Source organism: Pristiophorus japonicus, chromosome 1 (genome assembly GCF_044704955.1).
Source record: "Pristiophorus japonicus isolate sPriJap1 chromosome 1, sPriJap1.hap1, whole genome shotgun sequence".
Lineage (NCBI taxonomy): Eukaryota > Metazoa > Chordata > Chondrichthyes > Pristiophoridae > Pristiophorus > Pristiophorus japonicus.
In genome coordinates, this window is record NC_091977.1 from 531,481,199 (window position 1) to 531,504,177 (window position 22,979).

Below are 22,979 nucleotides of genomic sequence, written 5' to 3' on the forward strand. Positions count from 1 at the left end.
AGTATAGATCGTCCACGGCCAGTAAAGTTCATGCCATCTCCTAGCTGTCTGTCAAGTATGAATATTGCAGAGGCTGCAATAAAAATCCCTTCATCCTTCTCGGCTCCCATCTAAATGATATAGTTTACTAACATTATTTACACTGTCCCTTGGCACACTCTTCCTTATATTTGTGCAACAGCTCAAATTTTCATATTGCTAGCAATTATTTCTATCCTGTCAGCCGTGGCTCAGTTGGTAGCACCCTCGCCTGAGTCAGAAGGCGGTGGGTTCAAGTCCCACTCCAGTGCTGACCTGAGGTGCACTGCCTTTCAGATGAAATGTTAAATCGAGGCCCTATCTTCCCTCTCAGGTGGATGTAAGAGATCCCATGGCGCTATTTCGAAGATGTGTAGGGGAGTTATACCCGGTGTCCTGGCCTATATTTATCCTCAACCAACATTACTAAAAAAAACTGATTAACTTGCTGTACATAAATTGGCTGCCACGTTTCATACATTGCAACAGTGACTATATTTCAAAAAATACTTAATTGGCTCTAAAGCACTTACGACGGCCTGAGGTTGTAAAAGGCGCTATATAAATGAAAGTCTCTCTTTTTGCTTTCATCTCATACTGACGTTACATTTGGTGTACTGCTTAGTCATTCTTCACCTCCATCAACACCCCTCAACGAGTCAAATTTAAAGCATCTCAACACTGTCTCGTACAATAGGAATCCTGCTGCCTCAGTCATTTTGCATTCCAATTCACCTGCACCAGAACCCATTTTCCAGATAGCATATGGTGGGTGTCAAGTGACAATGTGGCACAGCAAATTGACATACAAGCACATTGCTCCAGCATCATATAATCCACTATCCAACATTTTTTCAGTCTCAGCGAATTCCCCAAATCGCAACTCAGCGCCAACATTTCCTTATCACTACCCACATAAGCAGCTCTCACATTGCCACAACCTAAAACTATGGCCCTTTACATGCAGAATCCCAAAAAGGAGAGCCAAACAGCACTTGCCAAACCAGGATAGTTGAAGCATTCATTGACATGCAAATGATACTACATCTTGCCCATTGGTAACTCTACAATATCTCCAAGTCTTCACTGTTCTTTTGAGCGCACTTTGCACTTACAATATACACAAACTACCCCCTAAACCAACCTAAAAGTGTCATTGGTAAGAGCACTGGAAGCAGTTCACATTGCTCCTCCATGTAATAAGAATGTGTGTGTATGTTGAAAGGAGATGTATTTTCATTTTCAGGCATTTGGCGATCATCTACTACCCTTATATAGCTCAAACAAATTACGTTTTTTTGATGTATCAAAAACGCAAAGTAGCGCACTAATGCTTGGCATTGCTTGTATAAATGTCCTCATCAATTTGCGGAAAGAACTAGAAAAAAGCGGGATGCTCACAAATTCCTCAAGGCTGGGAGAAGGCAACAGGTAAAGATCTCTGAAAAAGTGAACATAACCAGATCTCACTGAGCCCTTCATGCGCCAGATCGCTCACAAGAAATGTTAATACCGCATTTAAAAATCAGAGAAGTCTGACGTTTGCTGGGTCAAAAGGAGAGGCTGCTGACTTTGACTGGGCTTTACAAAACGCATGCGTTCGTCTCTCTGAACTGCGACCATAAAAAGTGATGTGTCAAACTATTAGCAATGTGTATACATTACATAAAATGCGAGTTTGTTAGTTCCAAATATGACGTGACCCAACCAACAGAAAGAGTTACCGAGTTAAGGTTATTTCAACACCCATTATAACGCCAGAGCAGAGTGAGGTGGGTTAGCCTCACAACCCGGGGCCAAAGTCAGTCTGCATTTGGTCAGGTGAGCAGGGTGAGCAAGGCCACAAACTCTGTGTGTGTTTGTTATGTGTGTGTATGTGTGTGTGCTGTCCTCAAGAGACCCACCTCCACTAGAAATCACACAAGAACGGCCTGTCATCAGGAGGCCAGGCCAGCGGCTCGCTGCAGTTAGCCGCAGGCTCTGCTCACACGTTAACCGGCCGCTTCCTCCTCATCATCATCATGATGATGATCGTCACCACCACCACCTTCTTCCTCCTCCTCCTCCCGTCACCAACGCAACTCTTCCCCAGGATGACCAACGCTGCACTCTTCCGCTATCCCGAAGTGCAACGCTCATCCGGCGCCTGCGCAGCTGCCTGCCGCCTTGCCTCCTTGCCGCCCGCCTGGCTTTTCAACACTGCCAACCGCCTCAGCTCGAGCCCCACGGTCCCGCTGCAGCGGGGAGGTGGGGGCGGGGTGACGGCGGCGCAGGCGCACTCGCGCCCCCCAAAGTGGGCGGGGTGACGGCGACGCAGGCGCACTCGCGCCCCAGTGTGGGCGGGGTGACGACGGCGCAGGCGCACTGGCGACTGCTGTGTGGGCGGGAACATGGCGGCGCATGCGCACTTTGGGGTTGTGTTTTTTTTTTCGAGTGACCCTCGGCACGGAGAATGGCAGTGAGCGGCACCGGCCGGCAGCGAGCAAACAAACAAACTGGCAAGCAGGCAAGCGCAATGATCGGGACAGCTGTCACTCGTTGGCTTCCTCCCTCAATCGTCCTCCTCCTCAGTGTCGGTTCAGACTTTAGCCCGAGGCTTTCTCAAGGAAGGACGTTCTTGCTATTGAGGGAGTGCAGCGAAGGTTCACCAGACTGATTCCCGGGATGGCGGAACTGACATATGAAGAAAGACTGGATCGACTGGGCCTGTATTCACTGGAGTTTAGAAGGATGAGAGGGGATCTCATAGAAACGCATAAAATTCTGACGGGACTGGACAGGTTAGATGCTGGAAGAATGTTCCTGATGTTGGAGAAGTCCAGAACCAGGGGACACAGTCTAAGATAAGGGGTAAGCCATTTAGGACTGAGATGAGGAGAAACGACTTCACTCAGAGAATTGTGAACCTGTGGAATTCTCCACCACAGAAAGTTGTTGATGCCAGTTTGTTAGATATATTCAAGAGGGAGTTAGATATGGCCCTTACGGCTAAAGGGATCAAGGGGTATGGAGAGAAAGCAGGAAAGGGGTACTGAGGTGAATGATCAGCCATGATCTTATTGAATGGTGGTGCAGGCTCGAAGGGCTGAATGGCCTACTCCTGCACCTATTTTCTATGTTATGTTTCAAGCAGCACCGGTCGGCCTGGGGCTTGTCGCACTGGCCAGGGTCTCGCTTATTACAGGCGCTGAACCATGTTGTTCCACATAGACCACTGAAAGAAACCGGGACAATATAGTCATTACTGTACACAATCTTGCAACATACTGTGGATGATGTTATCTTGAAATCAAAGCAGAAACCCCTGGAAATCCTCAGCAGTTCAGGCAGCATTCGTGGAACGAGAAGCAGAGTTAATGTTTCAGGTCAACGACCTTTCATCAGAATTCGGTTTTCTGTGGTTTTCTGTTTGGTAACCAACTTGCTATCCTTTTTGCTGCTGGATGAAAGAGCATTTTTTTGCTCTTAATTCACCTCTTTTTTTCTCCAAGATTTTTAAAAAAAATCTACCTTTCTGCATTAAGGTTGTGGGTTCAAGTCCCACTCCAAGAATTTATAGCACAAAAAATCGAAGCTGTCACTCCAGTGCAGTGTTGAGGGAGTGCTGCACTGTCGAAGGTGCCGTCTTTCGGATGAGACATTAAACCGAACCCCCGTCTGCTCTCTCAGGTGGATGTAAATAATCCCTTGGCACTATTACCGGCACGGACACGATGGGCCTAATTTTCTATGAATATGATTTCGAAGAAGAGCTGGGGAGTTATTGCCAGTGTCTTGACCAATATTTATCCCTCAATCAACATAACAAAAAAACTGATTATCTGGTCATTATCACATTGCTCTGTGTGGGAGTTTGCTTGTGTGAAAATTGGCTGCCGCATTTCCTGCGTTATAAAAGTGCATTGTAAATATTGAGGCTGGGAAAGGGGGAGGGGAGAAAGAACAAAAGGGGTGGTAGGAAAGATTAAATTACAAAAGGGATGATGGTGCAAGGTGAAAGGAGATAGTAACGGGACAAGTAAAGAAACAAAAGATGGGTCTAGAAGTGTAAATGCTGCCGTGAAAAAATAGTGGCAGAGGTTATAGGCTGCAATTGTTGAACTCCTATGTTGAGTCCACAAGGCTGTAAAGTGCCTGATCAAAAGTTGAAGCTTACGTTGAGCTTCGTTTGAACAGTTCATGAAGCTGAGGGAGGAGTGGAGCAGAGAATTAAAGTGACAGGCGACTGGAAGCTCGGGAGCAAGCTATCTTAGATCTGGTCCTGTGTAATGAGACAGGAAAAATAAACAATCTCCAAGTAAAAGATCCTCTCGGAATGAGTGATCACAGTATGGTTGAATTTGTAATACAGATTGAGGGTGAGGAAGTTGTGTCAGAAACGAGTGTACTATGCTTAAACAAAGGGGACGACAGTGGGATGAGGGCAGAGTTGGCTAAAGTCGACTGGAAACACAGACTAAACAGTGGCACAATTGAGGAACAGTGGAGGACTTTTAAGGAGCTCTTTCACAGTGCACAACAAAAATATATTCCATTGAAAAAGAAGGGTGGTAAGAGAAGGGATAACCAGCCGTGGATAACCAAGGAAATAAAGGAGCGTATCAAATCAAAGACCAATGCGTATAAGGTGGCCAAGGTTAGTGGGAAACTAGAAGATTGGGAAAATTTTAAACAACAGCAAAGAATGACTAAAAAAGCAATAAAGAAAAGAAAGATAGATTAGGAAGGTAAATTTGCGCAAAACATAAAAACAGATAGTAAAAGCTTTTACAGATAAATAAAACGGAAAAGAGTGACGAAAGTAAATGTTGGTCCCTTAGAAGATGAGAAGGGGGATTTAATAATGGGAAATGTGGAAATGGCTGACACCTTAAACAATTATTTTGCTTCGGTCTTCACAGTGGAAGACACAAAAACCATGCCAAAAATTGCTGGTTGCAGGAATGTGGGAAGGGAGGACCTTGAGACAATCACTATCACTAGGGGGGTAGTGCTGGACAGGCTAATGGGACTCAAGGTAGACATGTCCCCTGATCCTGATGAAATGCATCCCAGGGTATTAAAAGAGATGGCGGAAGTTATAGCAGATGCATTTGTTATAATCTACCAAAATTCTCTGGACTCTGGGGAGGTACCAGCAGATTGGAAAGCAGCTAATGTAACGCCTCTGTTTAAAAAAGGGGGCAGACAAAAGGCAGGTAACTATAGGCCGGTTAGTTTAACATCTGTAGTGTGGAAAATGCTTGAAACTATCATCAAGGAAGAAATAGCGGGACATCTAGATAGGAATAGTGCAATCAAGCAGATGCAGCATGGATTCATGAAGGGGAAATCATGTTTAACTAATTTACTGGAATTCTTTGAGGATATAACGAGCATGGTGGATAGAGGTGTACCGATGGTTGTGGTGTATTTAGATTTCCAAAAGGCATTCGATAAGGTGCCACACAAAAGGTTACTGCAGAAGATAAAGGTACGCGGACTCAGAGGAAATGTATTAGCATGGATAGAGAATTGGCTGGCGAACAGAAAGCAGAGAGTCGGGATAAATGGGTCCTTTTCGGGTTGGAAATCGGTGGTTAGTGGTGTGCCACAGGGATCGGTGCTGGGACCACAACTGTTTACAATATACATAGATGACCTGGAAGAGGGGACAGAGTGTAGTGTAACAAAATTTGCAGATGAAACAAAGATTCGTGGGAAAGCGGGTTGTGTCGAGGACACAGAGAGGCTGCAGAGAGATTTAGATAGGTTAAGCGAATGGGCTAAGGTTTGGCAGATGGAATACAATGTCGGAAAGTGTGAGGTCATCCACCTTGGGGGAAAAAAACAGTAAAAAGGGAATATTATTTGAATGGGGAGAAATTACAACATGCTGAGGTGCAGAGGGACCTGGGAGTCCTTGTGCATGAATCCCAAAAAGTTAGTTTGCAGGTGCAGCAGGTAATCAGGAAGGCAAATGGAATGTTGGCCTTCATTGCGAGAGAGATGGAGTACAAAAGCAAGGAGGTCCTGCTGCAACTGTATAGGGTATTGGTAAGGCCGCATCTGGAGTACTGCTTGCAGTTTTGGTCACCTTACTTAAGGAAGGATATACTGGCTTTGGAGGGGGTACAGAGACGATTCACTAGGCTGATTCGGGAGATGAGCGGGTTACCTTATGAGTAGACTGGGTCTTTACCCGTTGGAGTTCAGAAGGATGAGGGGTGATCTTATAGAAACATTTAAAATAATGAAAGGGATAGACAAGATAGAGGCGGAGAGGTTGTTTCCACTGGTCGGGGAGACTAGAACTAGGGGGCACAGCCTCAAAATACGGGGGAGCCAATTTAAAACCGAGTTGAGAAGAAATTTCTTCTTCCAGAGGGTTGTGAATCTGTGGAATTCTCTGCCCAAGGAAGCAGTTGAGGCTAGCTCATTGAATGTATTCAAGTCACAGATAGATAGATTTTTAACCAATAAGGGAATTAAGGGTTACGGGGAGCGGGCGGGTAAGTGGAGCTGAGTCCACGGCCAGATCAGCCATGATCTTATTGAATGGCGGAGCAGGCTCGAGGAGCTAGATGGCCTACTCCTGTTCCTAATTCTTATGTTCTTATGTCACGCTTACAGACTGAATGGAGATATTCTGCGAAGTGGTCACCCAATCTGCGTTTAATCTCCCCAATGTAGATGAGACAGCAACGTGAGCAGCGAATACAGTATACTGTACTAAATTGCAAGAAGTAAATTGCTGTTGTTCGCATGTTAGACACGAGACTCCCGAAACAACTGCTATATGTGGAGCTCCTTCATGGCAAACGAGCCAAAGGTGGGCAGCGGAAACAGTACAAGGACATCCTCAAAGCCTCCCTGGTGAAGTATGACATCAACACTGACGCTTGGGAGACCCTGGCCGAAGACCGCCCAAGGTGGAGAAAGTGCATCCGGGAGGGCGCTGAGCTCTTCAAATCTCAATGGTGCGAGCGGTGCAGGTGCAGGCATCGGAAGGAACGTGCGGCAAATCAGTCCCACCATCCCACTTCCCCCAACGAATATCTGTTCCACCTGTAACAGGGTCTGTGGCTCTCGTGTTGGACTGTTCAGCCACCAAAGAACTCACTCTAGGAGTGGAAGCAAGTCTTCCTCGATTTCGAGGAACTGCCCATGATGATGTTTGGGGCCTGGACAGTGGGAAGAGGGGACGCAAAAGAGCAGTTGTTGCATTTGTTGCTTTTATATTAGTTATTACTATAGGTGTGTGTGTCAGAGCGGGAACGGTCCATTTCATTTTTCGGCCCCGCTTGCCTTTATAATAAATCAGGCTGGCCTTTTCTGTTGTTAGGGAGGGTTCATGTGACATTAGACAGTGTTTGCCTGTGCCGGCTGGCACCTGGGCTGAAGCTACAGGCGCTGCAATAAAAGAAAGACTTGCATTTATTTTGCGCTTTTCATGACCACCGGACATCCCAAAGCGCTTTGCAGCCAATGTAGGTAATTTTTGAAGTATAGTCACTGCTGTAATGTAGGAAACGCAGCAGCCAATTTATGCACAGTAAGGTCCCACAAACAGCAATGTGATAATGACCAGATAGTCTGTTTCTGTTACGTTATTTGAGGGATAAATATTGGCCAGGAGAACTTCCCTGCTCTTCTTTGAAATAGTGCCATAAGATCTTTTGCATTCACCTGAGAGAGCAGATTCTGGCCTCTTTGAACAGCCCCGATTTTAATCGCACCACCAAAGGCAGACATGCTTTCAGCTGCTAAGGCTCTAAGCTCTGGAAAAGAATTCTCACTCTAATACTCTCCACCTCGCTAACTCTTTTTCCTCCTTTAAGACTCTCCTTAAAACCTACCTCTTTGACCAAGCTTTTGGTCATCTTATGTGGATCAGTGTCAAATTTTGTTTTATTTTGATAACCGTCCTGTGACACCCCTTGGGCTGTTTTAGACAGTATATAACTGTTGGTATGTACAAATACCTCTTTCCTCCTATCTGTGTCCATTGGAAGGATATCAAGGTAGTAGGACTATTTTTTACACTTTGGCAGAAAATTTTAATAAAACTATGCTAACGAACTGAACTTTGTATAGCATCTTGGCTTTTCAAAGAGCTAAGAACAGTCCCACCCCCTCCCATTCCCGATCCAGCTGCAAAGAGATGAAAACAAAATGTTTGACATAGTAGATCATTGAGCACATGTAAAGAAAAAGACCAAGTTAAAATTTCCTATTGACCCTTTGAGCTAACATAGAAACATAGAAAATAGGTGCAGAAGTTGGCCATTCGACCCTTTGAGCCTGCACCACCATTCAATATCATCATGGCTGATCATGCAACTTCAGTACCCCACTCCTGCCTTCTCTCCATACCCCCTGATCCCTTTAGCCATAAGGGCTACATCTAACTCCCTTTTGAATATATCTAACGAACTGGCCTCAACAACTTTCTGTGGTAGAGAATTCCACAGGTTCACAATTCTCTGGGTGAAAAAGTTTCTCCTCATCTCGTTGCACCTCCCCTTTTACTAATCTGTCACTATTCAGATAATAATCTGCCTTCCTGTTTTTGCCACCAAGGTGGATAACCTCACATTATACTGCATCTGCCATGCATTTGCCCACTCACCTAACCTGTGCAGGCAGAGTTGTATTCTCGTCAAAGTTCAATCCTGCAAACTTCTTTTAAAAATCAGCAGGGACCTTTGCATAGTAAATTACAAATTTTACAATTTTGTTCGATTTTCTTTTAGCCTTTTTAAACATTATAAATTAATTTTTAAAAAGGTTTTATTTCATTTTCTGCGCACGTACACACGTGAAGGCAGTGTTACTCTTCCTTCATTTTATCATTGGATTTTGTTCTGAAACCATATCATTGAGAAAGCTTTAAGTTGTGACTAAGTAAAGGGGCTGCAACATTTTATGCGGTTCGCTTCGTGCATTTTTTAATTAATTATAAGTTAACACAATAACAATCAATTCTATAGATATGTGAAGAGAAACAGATTAGTGAAGACAAATGTAGGTCCCGTGCAGTCAGAATCAGGTGAATTTATAATGGCGAACAAAGAAATGGCAGATCAATTGAACAAATACTTTGGTTCTATCTTCACTAAGGAAGACACAAATAACCTTCCGGAAATACTAGGGGACCGTGGGTCTAGCGAGAAGGAGGAACTGAAGGAAATCCTTATTAGTCAGGAAATTGTGTTAGGGAAATTGATGGGATTGAAGGCCGATAAATCCCCAGGGCCTGATAGTCTGCATCCCAGAGCACTTAAAGAAGTGGCCCTAGAAATAATGGATGCATTGGTGGTCATTTTCCAACATTCTATAGACTCCTGATCAGTTCCTATGGATTGGAGGGTAGCTAATGTAACCCTACTTTTAAAAAGAAATAGGGAGAGAGAAAACGGGTAATTATAGACCGGTTAGCCTGACATCGGTAGTGGGAAAAATGTTGGAATCAATTATTAAAGATGTAATAGCAGCATATTTGGAAAGCAGTGACAGGATCGGTCCAAGTCAGCATGGATTTATGAAAGGGAAACCATGCTTGACAAATCTAGAATTTTTGGAGGATGTAACTAGTAGAGTGGACAAGGGAGAACCAATGGATTTGATGTATTTGGACTGACAAAAGGGTTTTGACAAGGTCCCACACAAGAGATTAGTGTGCAAAATTAAAGCACATGGTATTGGGGGTAATGTATTGACGTGGATAGAGAACTGGTTGGCAGACAGGAAGCAAAGAGCAGGAATAAACGGGTCCTTTTCAGAATGGCAGGCAGTGACTAGTGGGGTACTGCAAGGTTCAGTGCTGGGACCCCAGCTATTTACAAATATTCATTAATGATTTAGACAAAGGAATTGAATGTAATATCTCCCAAGTTTTCAGATGACACTAAACTGGGTGGCAGTGTGAGCTGTGAGGAGGATGCTAAGAGGCTGCAGGGTGAGTGGGCAATGCATGGCAGATGCAGTATAATGTAGATAAATGTGAGGTTATCCACTTTGGTGGCAAAAACAGGAAGGCAGAATATTATCTAAATTGTGACAGATTAGGAAAAGGGGAAGCGCAACGAGACCTGGGTGTCATGGTACATCAGTCAGTGAAAGTTGGCATGCAGGTGCAGCAGGCGGTGAAGAAGGCAAATGGCATGTTGGCCTTCATAGCGAGAGGATTTGATTATAGTAGCAGGGAGGTCTTGCTGCAGTTGTTCAGGGCCTTGGTAAGGCCACACCTTGAATATTGTGTACAGTGTTGATCTCCTAATCTGAGGAAGGACATTCTTGCTCTTGAGGGAGTGCAGCGAAGGTTCACTAGACTGATTCACGGGATGGCAGGACTGACATATGAAGAATGACTGGATCGACTATGCTTATATTCACTGGAATTTAGATGAATGAGAGGGGATCTCATCGAAACATATAAAATTCCGATGGGATTGGACAGGTTAGATGCAGGAAGAATGTTCCCGATCTTGAGGAAGTCCAGAACCAGGGGTGACAGTCTAAGGATAAGGGGTAAGCCATTTAGGACCGAGATGAGGAGAAACTTCTTCACTCAGAGAATTGTGAACCTGTGGAATTCTCTACCACAGAAAGTTGTTGAGGCCAGTTCGTTAGATGTATTCAAAAGGGAGTTAGATGTGGCCCTTACAGCTAAAGGGATCAAGGAGTATGGAGAGAAAGCAGGAATGGGGTACTGAAGTTGCATGATCAGTCATGATCATATTGAATGGTGGTGCAGGCTCGAAGGGCCGAATGGCCTATTCCTGCACCTATTTTCTATGTTTCTGTATTATTTTATAATGAAACTGAATCATTGAAATAACAAATTAATTAAAAAACTAATAATTTTGTGCGATTACGATCCTACTGAACGTCAGAAATTTCCAGGGTCTCTTCTTAACTCTCGAGTGTATTCGAGGGCACCTAAAAATGTGATTCTTACTGATGTATGCAAGAGAATTGGGTGGAGGAACTAGTATTTTGTGTACTCTTTCCCAAGAAGATATGATATACCGGTAGTCTGAAGAGTTATAGAAGATTATGGATGTGCAACTGCTGAAGTCTTGCAGTGCAGCTGACGGATATGCTGCTTTTAATGTATGAGTGAGAAAGCAAGTTATCAAAGAAAAAGAAATGTATAGATCAAAGGTATTGCGAGGGAAAGCTGGAGGAAGAGATTGATGAAGGCAAATGTCAAAAATGAGTAATGAGAGATCAAACCAGATTCTTGGAAAATATGATGGGCACAAAGCCAGCAGAGCAGTTAACATATAGCAATAACAGGAGAAGATGGTCATAGAATCTTTTCTTGTGCTAAAATGAAAATTATCATACAGAAACATCCTTTTCAACAATCGCCAAGAGCAAATTAGAGCACGTAAAATTATGCAGCTGTAGCTGGAAAAAGATTGCAACATAGAAAATAAAATAAACCCAAAGATGCTGTACAAACACTAGTTTATTTATTGCTTTGTTTTCAGCATTTTTGTATGTAAGAAAGACTTGCATTTATATAGCGCCTGTCATGACCTCAGGATGTCCCACAGCACTTTACAGCTAATGGAGTACTTTTGATGTCGTTACTTGTAATATCTGAACATTGTACTGTACTGTATTCTGGAGAGAGAACGGGGAAATTAAAATACATTTGTCAAAATTGTTCTGTATTTGCTCTCAACATTCTTTGATATAGCCTCTGATAACTTTTTTTATTTGCACTATTTTCAACTTTTCACTTATGCTGGTGTTGACCATGTGCACATGGTTACCACGTTTTTTTAGTGGTGCTTTTGCAATATAAACGGTAAGAGTACTCTTTTGTCTCCCAATTTCATTCTCTTCTGGAGCATCTTGTTGTCCATCCTGTACACTCAACAGTTCAAGTGTGCCTTTTTTGGGGGAATTTGTATGTGAAATTGCCGTTCCCCATTCTCTGGATGAGTTAACCTGCTCTCAGTTGTCCATCAGCAGGAGGCTTCTAATAGCCCAAGGGAATGCAACTCAGATCATGCTTTGTATCATGCAGAAAAAATTGAACCTGTATCCATCGCACCTCTTCATAGAGCTAAAAATGGTGTAGTGCATTCTGCCATCTCGGCTCCAGCTTCTAACAATCGCCACTTGAACCAGGGTTGGTGAAGCTTGCAGCAAATTGGAATTGCCAACTTTGTGTTCCTGGCAGATAAAATTCACAGACATCTGTCTTTGTTCCAGTGACCATCTACTATGCCACATAACATTTTTGTAAAGTAAATAAATCTCAATGCTGTATGCAACATGCTTGAAATTCTTGTGGTTGCCTGTCAATGTTCTGAAACATAGTCCAGATAATGACATTATGTTTTAAATTCTAAAACATCTGCAAATTATAATTATTTTGTACAATTTAACGTAATCAATTTTCAATTAAATTGAGCCATGTTTATGGTTTCATTCGCTGTGTCCTATACTTTAGATGCTATGTATGTCAGAAAAAGTTACTGCTTTTATTATTTAGTGACAGATTCAACAGATATTCCTGAGATATATTTGATGTTTACTGGGGTTTCAACTACAGCCTTCCACAATCAAACCTGGAAGAGTCAGATGTGTAAATATTAAATACATATACGTTCCTGCTGCCTGCAAACATCTTTTAGGTAAAATTGCAAAGTGCCATTCACTTACTTATCATAGCTGTCAATCTCAGAATACATGAACTACTTTAATTCTTTTCTAATTGAAACTCTTAAGATACTTGTATGGTCACGTCTGATTGTTCACAGAACGGTCAAAGATTTGAGTATAAGATTTTCTGCAACATTCAGTTTAGGAAAACGGACTGCTGATCTGAAGTAACCATTCTCCATTTAAATTCTTGTGTGAAATTACTGACCAGTGCATTTATTTGGCCTAATAATAATACAACTTATTTAACTATTCATAGGTTGTTAACCTGTGGAATTCTATACCACAGAGAGTTGGTGGTGCCAATTTGTTAGATATATTCAAGAGAGAGTTAGATATGGCCCTGACGGCTAAAGGGATCAAGGGGAATGTTTCTATATTCAAATTTGTCAGGAATATTATAGATTGCAGGTCTAGTCAAGGATCTATGTCTAAGTCACTGTAGAGCAAGAGGGTACGCACAGACCAGTCTTATAAACTGAGTGCACCAGCTATTCTCAGGTTCAGGGCATCATTCATTCCCCTACAAACTGGAGTGTGCATTTACTGCCAAATATCCAGTTGCATGGCAGCATGTCCCAAAGTCTACAAGAATAAGACTTGCGTACACTGGATTCTGTGCTCCATGTGCACTTCTTGTACGGTCCCCCATGTTCATTTCTCATATTTTCCCGAAGGCACACTGGTCGGTGCTATTGAAACCAGGTCAATTGTAAACTAGCTAGCTTATTTGACATGAAATACGTGAATGAACAAAATGCAGTTTTTAGTGAAATTTAATCTTTCACACTACTGATAACGGAGACAGCTTTCAAAATATGCCACTCCACCCTTGCTAACGGCTAATTTTATTTTAACAGGCTACCGATCCCCAAAACTAGAACTCTGCTGCCCTGCTTTGAGTCTTTATGTAAGATTATCAATGGAATTGTGGACGGTGGGGTGGGGGCAACAATTTTGATTTTCAGAGACTGGAACCTTCAGTTAAGGTTTTAAGAAATTCGGAAACTAATGTTTTGCAGGAATGACAGGAAGATGATGTATGCAAGCTTTTAAAATAAAATCAAGATTGAAAATGCTTACAGAACGTCATGCGTTCAAAGCCAGACAAGATCCACTTGGCCATTCCTCAACAACCACTTACATTTATATTGCACCTTTAATGTAGTGAAACATTCCAGTGCACTTCACAAGAGTGTTATAAAACAATTTGACATTGAGCCACATGGCTATAGGAGGGGAGAAACTTAACACAGTCACTAAGGGGAGGTGGTACTCAGTAAGATAATGGGACTAAAGGCGGATAAATCCCCTGGACCTGATGGCCTGCATCCTAGGGTCAAAAGAAGTAGCAGCAGGGATTGTGGATGCATTTGGTTGTAATTTACCAAAGTTCCCTGGATTCTGGGAAGGTCCCAGCAGATTGTAAAACTGCAAATGTAACGCCCCTATTTAAAAAGGAGGAGGACACAAAGCAGGAAACTATAGACCAGTTAGCCTAACATCTGTCGTTGGGAAAATGTTGGAGCGCATTATTAAAGAAGCAGTAGCAGTGTGGATATGTGAACGGGATATATGGAATTAAAGACAGTAAAATGAACTAGATATATGAAAATGTATAAGCCATGGAAAAATAACTAAGAGAATGTCAGATTGCAAATAATACAACATTAGCACAATTAACAGGCTTTCTCAAGGTTTTAAGCTACTAATCCTGCCAATATAAATTGTAACATGAAATGGATATATGGAAATACAACATCAGCACAATTAGCAGAATTGCAAGGTTTCAGTTAGTAAGTCACGCCAGTAAAGTTGTAACATTTAGAGGCAATGCCTGAGCTTTCGTAGAAACAGCCCATATAGATATTGACTAATGAGTGGACAAAGAAAAGGAAGAATCAGAAGGGATAAGCTGAATTAGAATGTCAATCTAATTGTATCTTGTTATCTATTTTCAAAAATGTATAACTGTTGTCGCTTTATGATGTAACTTCGCTTATCCGTTGGAAGTGTGTACGCTCTATCGAGAGAGTACACCTTCTGTCTGATAAGTCTCGCCGGCCGGTGAATAAAGACTGCTTTGTTGAAAGCACAATCGGTATTCGACTCAGTAATTTCACTGAACCAGATTGAGAGAAAAAAATCTACATTTACATTTGGTGTCAGAAGTGGGATCTCAACGGACGACTGCCGAAAACTTGCGAATTAAGAGCCAGACTAGCCTTGGACGAGACGAGGGGAAAGTGGCCACTGGAGTGAGTATGATTTCAATACTGTTCCAGTTTCCCCCAGTTTCAAAAGTCTGAGAAAAGTTTAGCCACTCGCTGGTTCTCGGGTAGTGTCTGAACGAGATCCATAACAATCTGGCGAATACCTTCTAAATTTAGGAAATAAGTGTCCAAGTCAGGTGTGATGTCGACCTTGTATATCACTTGGCCCGTCTAGGCACTGATTGGATTTAAACTTTAGGGGGTAGGTGTCCAAGTCAGGTGTGACGTCGACCTTGTATATCACTTGGCCCGTCTAGGCACTGATTGGATTTAAACTGCGCAGTGACACGAAAGGATAGGGAAATCTGGAGACTAAAAGAAATTAAATAAGGCTCATAAGAAATTAAATTAGGCTCACAGGGAATTAAGTAAAGTTTATGGGGAATTAAATAGAGGATAAGTGTCCAAGTCAGGTGTGATGTCGACCTTGTATATCACTTGGCCCGTCTAGGCACTGATTGGATTTACATCACGCAGCAACACGAAAGGTAGGGCTAGATAAACGCGTGGCGGCGCGGACGCGCAGCAGTGTGGGACGTGCGGCGGCGCGAGTGCGCGGCAGAGTGAACGTGGGCCGACGCGAACGCGCAGCAACGCGAACCGCAGGGCAACGTCAAAGTCAGTGCTGGTTTCAGTAAGTCTGTGTTTATTTTAAGTTTGTTCAAATCGCGCGGCGACGTGAACCGCGGGGCGACGTGGAAGTCTGTGTTAGTTTAGTGTTTCAAATCGCGCGGCGACGCGAACCACGGGGCGACGCGGAAGTCAGTGTTAGTTTTAGTGAAGTCTGTGTTTGTTTTAAGTTAGTTCAAATCGCACGACGACGCGAACGCGTAACGACGCGGTAATTAGAGTCAGTTTAAACATGAGGGGCAGCGTGAAAATGGGTAATCAGTTGGATAAAACAACGGATGCGGATAGTCCGCTACAAAAGTTATGTGAGGAATTCCCTGAAAGAGCTGAAGAATTCAGAAAATTATCAGGAGCCCTGAAAAAATTATTAGGAGATGACCAGTGGCCTCTAGGTGGCACTAGAAGCGTAGAGGTAGCAAAAAAAGCACAGGGATTAATTTGGAGAAGGGGACGATGAAAAGGGGACAAAAACTTAATTGCAACATGGCGACACTATTGTCAAAAATTAAAAGATGCATCACTTCTGTCAAGTTGGCAAATAAATGCTATTAAATTAGGACTCTCATTGACAGAGGGAACACATGTTAAAACTGTAGACGTTTTAAAAAAAGAATGCGCGCACGAGAAACTTACTAAGAGATCCTCTGGGACCTCTGAGAAAGGTATTGACCGACTACGTAGTCAAATGGCTGGCTTTGTGTTGACCGAGGCTGATGATGAAATTGATGAGTGGTCACTGACTCAGCACCCAACGGCGCCTCCCGCACCCCCTGGCCCCTTGCTCCAGTCCTCTTCCCATCACCCTCCACCTTACACTCCGGCGAGAGGAGTTAAAAATAACCCCATACCAACAAAGCAACAAACCCAAACTGACTCCTCATCCTCTGATAGCAATTCGGATCCCCAGTTCACAAGCAATATAGCCGAAAGGACCAGATCTCACACTCGAAAGGGCAGAACTATATCTCGATATCACAGACAGTCCCGTAAATCTTCTAGTCAATCTACCAGTCCAAGTTGTGAAAGACATAGCAAACACCCCCGCCGATCGAGACGCAGAATTGTCAAGCAGTCAGACAGCTCCGAAACATCCTCCGACCTAGAAATAATTTCCAAGATCCCAAAGTCCCGACACCAATTCCCTGTCAGACCAATGCCAAACCCTGATGCACAACAAGCTGCAGACCACCCCACCATAGATGTCTATGTGCCCTGGAAACCGAACGAAATTATGGCCCTTATGGCCAGCATACCAGATCGAAAAAAAGAACCTATCAAATTTATAGATCATCTTCGAACTACTATTTCAGTTTATAATGCAGAATCAAGGGACCTGTGGGCCTTGGTAAAGCAAATCTTGAGCCCAACTGAACACACCCGATTTCTAACTCACCTAGGACGTGCTACTCATGATGCATTGGTGGTTGCTCACCCTAATGATGTCCAGGATCGCCTAAACGCTATCTTCACTGTTCTCACCACGACCCTTCAGAAGCCCATCAGTATGGCCACAGTATTAGAAACTAAATCCAAGTGTGAAGAAACTGCCGATGAATTTATGGAAAGATTTATTGAAGTATACGGGAGTCAATCAGGAGATATTGCCTTCAGGGAGGGAGAGGATTCTCCTCAATTCTGCGCTATTCTACTTCAGTGTCTGCCCTATTCGATTGCTCACGCTATCCGGACAAATAATATGAATTGGGCAGATAACAGTAAAGCCCAGATGGAAAGGGCGGTTAGATATTATTGGCAGGAAAAGAAAGGAGAGGGGGGAGGTGCGCCCCCAACCCGGGTCAAGTCTGAATACGTGACTAGAAAGGAAAAGCCATCTCGGGTGGAAGGACCAATGGAACCGCAGTGTTGCATACAGGATTGGATGGATAAGCAAGGATACGGTTATACTAAACACCCAAACGGCCCGAGCCCTGCTAATTACAAACCTCCCTATTGTCCCCGGCATGGTATGGGAAGAGGTCGGGACTGGGTAAGAGGAAATGACTGCTTTAATTGTGGGCAGGAAGGACATTGGAATAAAAATTGCCCCTACCGTCAGCATGAAAAAGGAAGAGGAAGAGGAGGGGGGCAAGGGGGAAGAGGACGAGGATCTTACACTAACTTCTCCCAGAATAACCCCTTTGGTCAATTGTCCCCCGATTCATATTGACTACGCAGCTTGATTGTGCAGGGATCCTCCCCGGACGACGAACCAATGATATTGTTAAAAATTCTGAATGAGTGGCGACCCTTTTTGATAGATACGGGAGCCTTCATGTCTTCTGTACAATCAAAGCTTAAACTCCCTGCCTCTACTGAAACACAGGAACCTTCAGGATTCCTGGGACAAATCTCGACATTCCCGGTGTCAGAACCGGTTAAAGTGGGTGACCAGGAAGAATCGGTAGAACATCGATTTGTCATCACTACCAATCTGGACTGTAACTTGATGGCTAGAGACCTCCTCTGCAAATTCCAGTTGCATTTGGAGTGTGGAGATGATGGGATTATTGTAAAACAGGGAACCTTTAAGCGGCAGTATTATACCACTAGAACCCCTCAGTGGTGGTCTCTGGACCTGCCGCAAGCACCCTATCACGTAACCCTAGCATACGATCCCAGCGGAAAGAATCAGGACCTGCAGAACTTTTATCAGGATCACGAAGGGGAAGTGAAGGGAATTCTATTAAGGGCTAGAGTGACTGGACCGGAAGGAGAGGCAGATTTTGTGGAAATGGATAAGAATCTGTGGAGACAGCCCCTAACAGTGGCACCGCATATTGCTCGTGAAGTATTAGCCCCTCACCATGCTAAAGATTTGGGAGTTATGGTACGCAAGGACATAGATGAGGCTGACCCTATCAGCCGGGATGTGCAAATTGTAAAACATGGCCAAACAGTCCAATTTCATGGGGACCCCGAAAAGGTCTTAACGACTCTACAGCATCATACTGGCTCTGACATACCTGACTATGTGGATCCTCATGTGTGGGCAGAGGACCTCTCCCATGTGGGTTATACTCCCATTGATCCGATTGCGATCCCAGTGAAGGGCAATGTGGACTGGCCCTCTATCCGACAGTACCCACTGAAATCACAGGCAATACCGAGTATCCACCGACTGATTAAGGGGCTAATGGAACAGGGGATTTTGGTCCGATGCCAGTCCCCGTGTAATACTCCTATATTGGCAGTCCCTAAGCCAGGCAGGCCAAACGAATACCGTTTAGTCCAAGACCTTCGAGCTATCAATGCTATCGTCCAGCCCCTGCACGCTCTGGTTCCCAACCCAGCACAGATACTGTCTTTAATCCCAGCAGACGCCAAGATCTTCACAATAATAGACCTCCAACACGCCTTCTTCGCTTTACCGCTAGCCCAGGCGAGTCAGTACCTATTTGCCTTCACTTACCAGGGACAGCAATATACCCAAGGGTTCATCCACTCCCCAACCTTATTCTCAAGGTGCCTGCAGAAACAGTTACAATCTCTCACGCTGACTAAGGGATCTACTTTAATTCAGTATGTGGACGATTTACTGGTATCTAGCACAGATGAACCAAGTAATAGAGAGTTATTGAATTACTTGTCCTCCCTGGGATACATAGTATCCCCGTCAAAAGTCAAAATTGGCCAGTCTCAAGTCAAATTTCTTGGGATCATTTTATCAGGCACCCACCGAGCCTTGGAGGCATGTCGAATCAAACCCATCTGCCAGTTTTCAGTCCCTAGCACGGCTAGACAAATGCGGCAGTGGTTGGAGATGATAAATTACTGCAGATCCTGGATTCCTAATGCTGCCCTGATGACCAAGCAACTCACACCGTACACTACCAAGGAAGGCAGCTTTAAAATAGAAACCACAGACATCCAAGCCTTTAAGGAACTAAAAACAGCCCTGCTGCAAGCTCCGGCTTTGGGCCGGCCCCTCTACGACCGTCCCTTTCAACTGTATTGTACGATCATGAAAGATTGTGCTACCGCTGTCTTAACTCAGAAACACGGGGATAAACATAGGCCTGTTGCTTACTACTCTTCTAATGTACAGGTATTCGACTCAGTAATTTCACTGAACCAGATTGAGAGAAAAGAATCTACATTTACAGCAGGACATTTGGAATAAAATAATTCAGTCACGCAGTCAGCATGGATTTATGAAGAGAAAGTCATGTTTTGACAAATCTGCTGGAATTCTTTGAAGATGTAACGAACAGGGTGGATAAAGGGGAACCAGTGGATGTGGTGTATTTGGACTTCCAGAAGGCATTTAACAAAGTGCTACGTGTTATGCTCCTCCTGTAATATGTCAGAAGTCAGGGACGCATCCGGTGTCCTTGATGACTATGTGTGCGGGAAGTACATCCTCCTCCAGCTCCTGATGGACCGCATGACAGCACTGGAGCTGCGGGTGGATTCACTCTGGAGCATGCACGATGCTGAGAATGATGTGAATAGCACGTGTAGCGAGTTGGTCTCACCGCAGGTAAAGGGTACACAGCCAGATAGTAAATGGGTGACCAACAGGAAGAGCAGTGCAAGGAAGGTAGTGCAGGGGTCCCCTGCAGTCATCCCCATGCAAAACAGATACACCGCTTTGGGTATTGTTGAGGGGGATGACTCATCAGGGGAGGGCAGCAGCAGCCAAGTTCATGGCACCGTGGGTGGCTCTGCTGCACAGGAGGGCAGGAAAAAGAGTGGGAGAGCTATAGTGATAGGGGATTCGATTGTAAGGGGAATAGATAGGCGTTTCTGCGGGTGCAACCGAGACTCCAGGACGGTATGTTGCCTCCCTGGTGCAAGGGTCAAGGATGTCTCGGAGTGGCTGCAGGACATTCTGAAAAGGGAGGGTGAACAGCCAGTTGTCATGGTGCACATAGGTACCAACGATATAGATAAAAAATGGGATGAGGTCCTATGAGACGAATTTAGGGAGCTAGGAACTAAATTAAAAAGTAGGACCTCAAAAGTAGTAATCTCAGGATTGCTACCAGTGCCACGTGCTAGTCAGAGTAGGAATAGCAGGATAGCCCAGATGAATACGTGGCTTGAGGAGTGGTGCAAAAGGGAGGGATTCAAATTCCTGGGACATTCGAACCGGTTCTGGGGGAGGTGGGACCAGTACAAACCGGACGGTCTGCACCTGGGCAGGACCGGAACCAATGTCCTCGGGGGAGTGTTTGCTAGTGCTGTTGGGAAGGAGTTAAACTAACATGGCAGGGGGATGGGAACCTATGCAGGGAGACATAGGGAAATAAAATGGAGGCAGAAGCAAAAGATAGAAAGGAGAATAGTAAAAGTGGAGGGCAGAGAAACACAAGGCAAAAAACAAAAAGGGCCATATTACAGCAAAATTCTAAAGGGACAAAGTGTGTTAAAAAGACAAGCCTGAAGGCTCTGTGCCTCAATGCGAGCAGTATTTGGAATAAGGTGGACGAATTAACTGCGCAGACAGCAGTTAACGGATATGATGTAACTGGCATCACGGAGACATGGCTCCAAGGTGACCAAGGCTGGGAACTCAACATTTAGGAAGGATAGGCAGAGAGGAAAAGGAGGCAGGGTGGCGTTGCTGGTTAAAGAGGAAATTAATGCAATAGAAAGGAGGGACATTAGCCTGGATGATGTGGAATCGGTATGAGTGGAGCTGCAGAATACCAAAGGGCAGAAAACGCTAGTGGGAGTTGTGTACAGACCACCAAACAGTAGTCGTGAGGTTGTGGACAGCATCAAACAAGAAATAAGGGATGTGTGCAATAAAGGTACAGCAGTTATCATGGGCGACTTTAATCTACATATTGATTGGGCTAACCAAACTGGTAGCAATGTGGTGGAGGAGGATTTCCTGGAGTGTATTAAGGATGGTTTTCCTGACCAATATGTCGAGGAACCAACTAGAGAGCTGGCCATCCTAGACTGGGTGATGTGTAATGAGAAGGGACTAATTTGCAATCTTGTTGTGCGAGGCCCCTTGGGGAAGAGTGACCATAATATGGTAGAATTCTTTATTAAGATGGAGAGTGACACAGTTAATTCGGAAACTTCGGAAACGGGTCCTGAACTTAAGGAAAGGTAACTTTGACGGTATGAGACGTGAATTGACTAGAATAGACTGGCAAAGGATACTTAAAGGATTAACGGTGGGTAAGCAATGGCAAACATTTAAAGATCACATGGATGAACTTCAGCAAATGTACATCCCTGTCTGGGGTAAAAATAAAACGGGGAAGGTGTCTCAACCGTGGCTAACAAGGGAAATTAAGGATAGTGTTAAAACCAAGGAAGAGGCATATAAATTGGTGAGAAAAAGTAACAATCCTGAGGACTGGGAGAAATTTAGAATTCAACAGAGGAGGACTAAGGGTTTAATTAAGAGGGGGAAAATAGAGTACGATAGGAAGCTTGCAGGGAACATAAAAACTGACTGCAAAAGCTTCTATAAATATGTGAAGAGAAAAAGATTAGTGAAGACAAATGTAGGTCCCTTGCAGTCGGATTCAGGTGAATTTATAATGGGAAACAAAGAAATGGCAGACCAATTGAACAAATACTTAGGTTCTGTCTTCACGAAGGAAGACACAAATAACCTTCTGAGTGTACTAGGGGACAGTGGGTCTAGTGAGAAGGAGGAACTGAAGAATATCCTTATTAGGCGGGAAATTGCGTTAGGGAAATTGATGGGATTGAAGGCTGATAAATCCCCGGGGCCTGATAGTCTGCATCCCAGAGTATTAAGGAAGTGACCCTAGAAATAGTGGATGCATTGGTGATCATTTTCCAACAGTCTATTGACTCTGGATCAGTTCCTATGGACTGGAGGGTAGCTAATGTAACACCACTTTTTAAAAAAGGAGGGAGAGAGAAAACAGGTAATTATAGACCGGTTAACCTGACATCAGTAGTGGGAAAAATGTTGGAATCAATCATTAAGGATGAAATAGAGCGCACTTGGAAAGCAGTAACAGGATCGGTCCAAGTCAGCATGGATTTATGAAAGGGAAATCATGCTTGACAAATCATCTGGAATTTTTTGAGGATGTAACTCCTCAAGTTACAAGTTACAAAGTGGACAAAGGAGAACCAGTGGATGTGGTGTATTTGGACTTTTGAAAGGCTTTTGACAAGGTCCTGCACAAGAGATTGGTGTGCAAAATCAAAGTGCATGGTATTGGGGGTAATGAACTGACGTGGATAGAGAACTGGTTGGCAGACAGGAAGCAGAGAGTCGGGATAAACAGATCCTTTTCAGAATGGCAGGCAGTGACTAGTGGAGTGCCGCAGGGCTCAGTGCTGGGACCCCAGCTCTTTACAATATACATTAACGATTTGGATGAAGGAATTGAGTGTAATATCTTCAAGTTTGCAGATGATCCTAAACTGGGTGGCGGGGTGAGCTGT

At 44.0% G+C, this 22,979-nt stretch overlaps 1 protein-coding gene across 9 annotated transcripts in view; it reads right to left on the reverse strand.

Annotated features, from left to right (window-relative positions):
- LOC139277917 (intermembrane lipid transfer protein VPS13B-like) overlaps nucleotides 1-2,215 on the reverse strand; it is a 1,209,249-nt gene extending 1,207,034 nt beyond the window's left edge. For 3 of the 9 annotated variants that reach the window (XM_070896555.1, XM_070896554.1, XM_070896561.1), the window contains exon 1: nucleotides 1,923-2,211. The gene's annotated coding sequence lies outside the window, so the exon portion shown is untranslated. Of the gene's footprint in view, nucleotides 1-1,922 lie in introns of all 9 variants that reach the window. The other 6 variants (XM_070896584.1, XM_070896598.1, XM_070896605.1 and 3 more) reach the window with 3 other exon arrangements.
- Nucleotides 2,216-22,979: the final 20,764 nt, after the last annotated feature.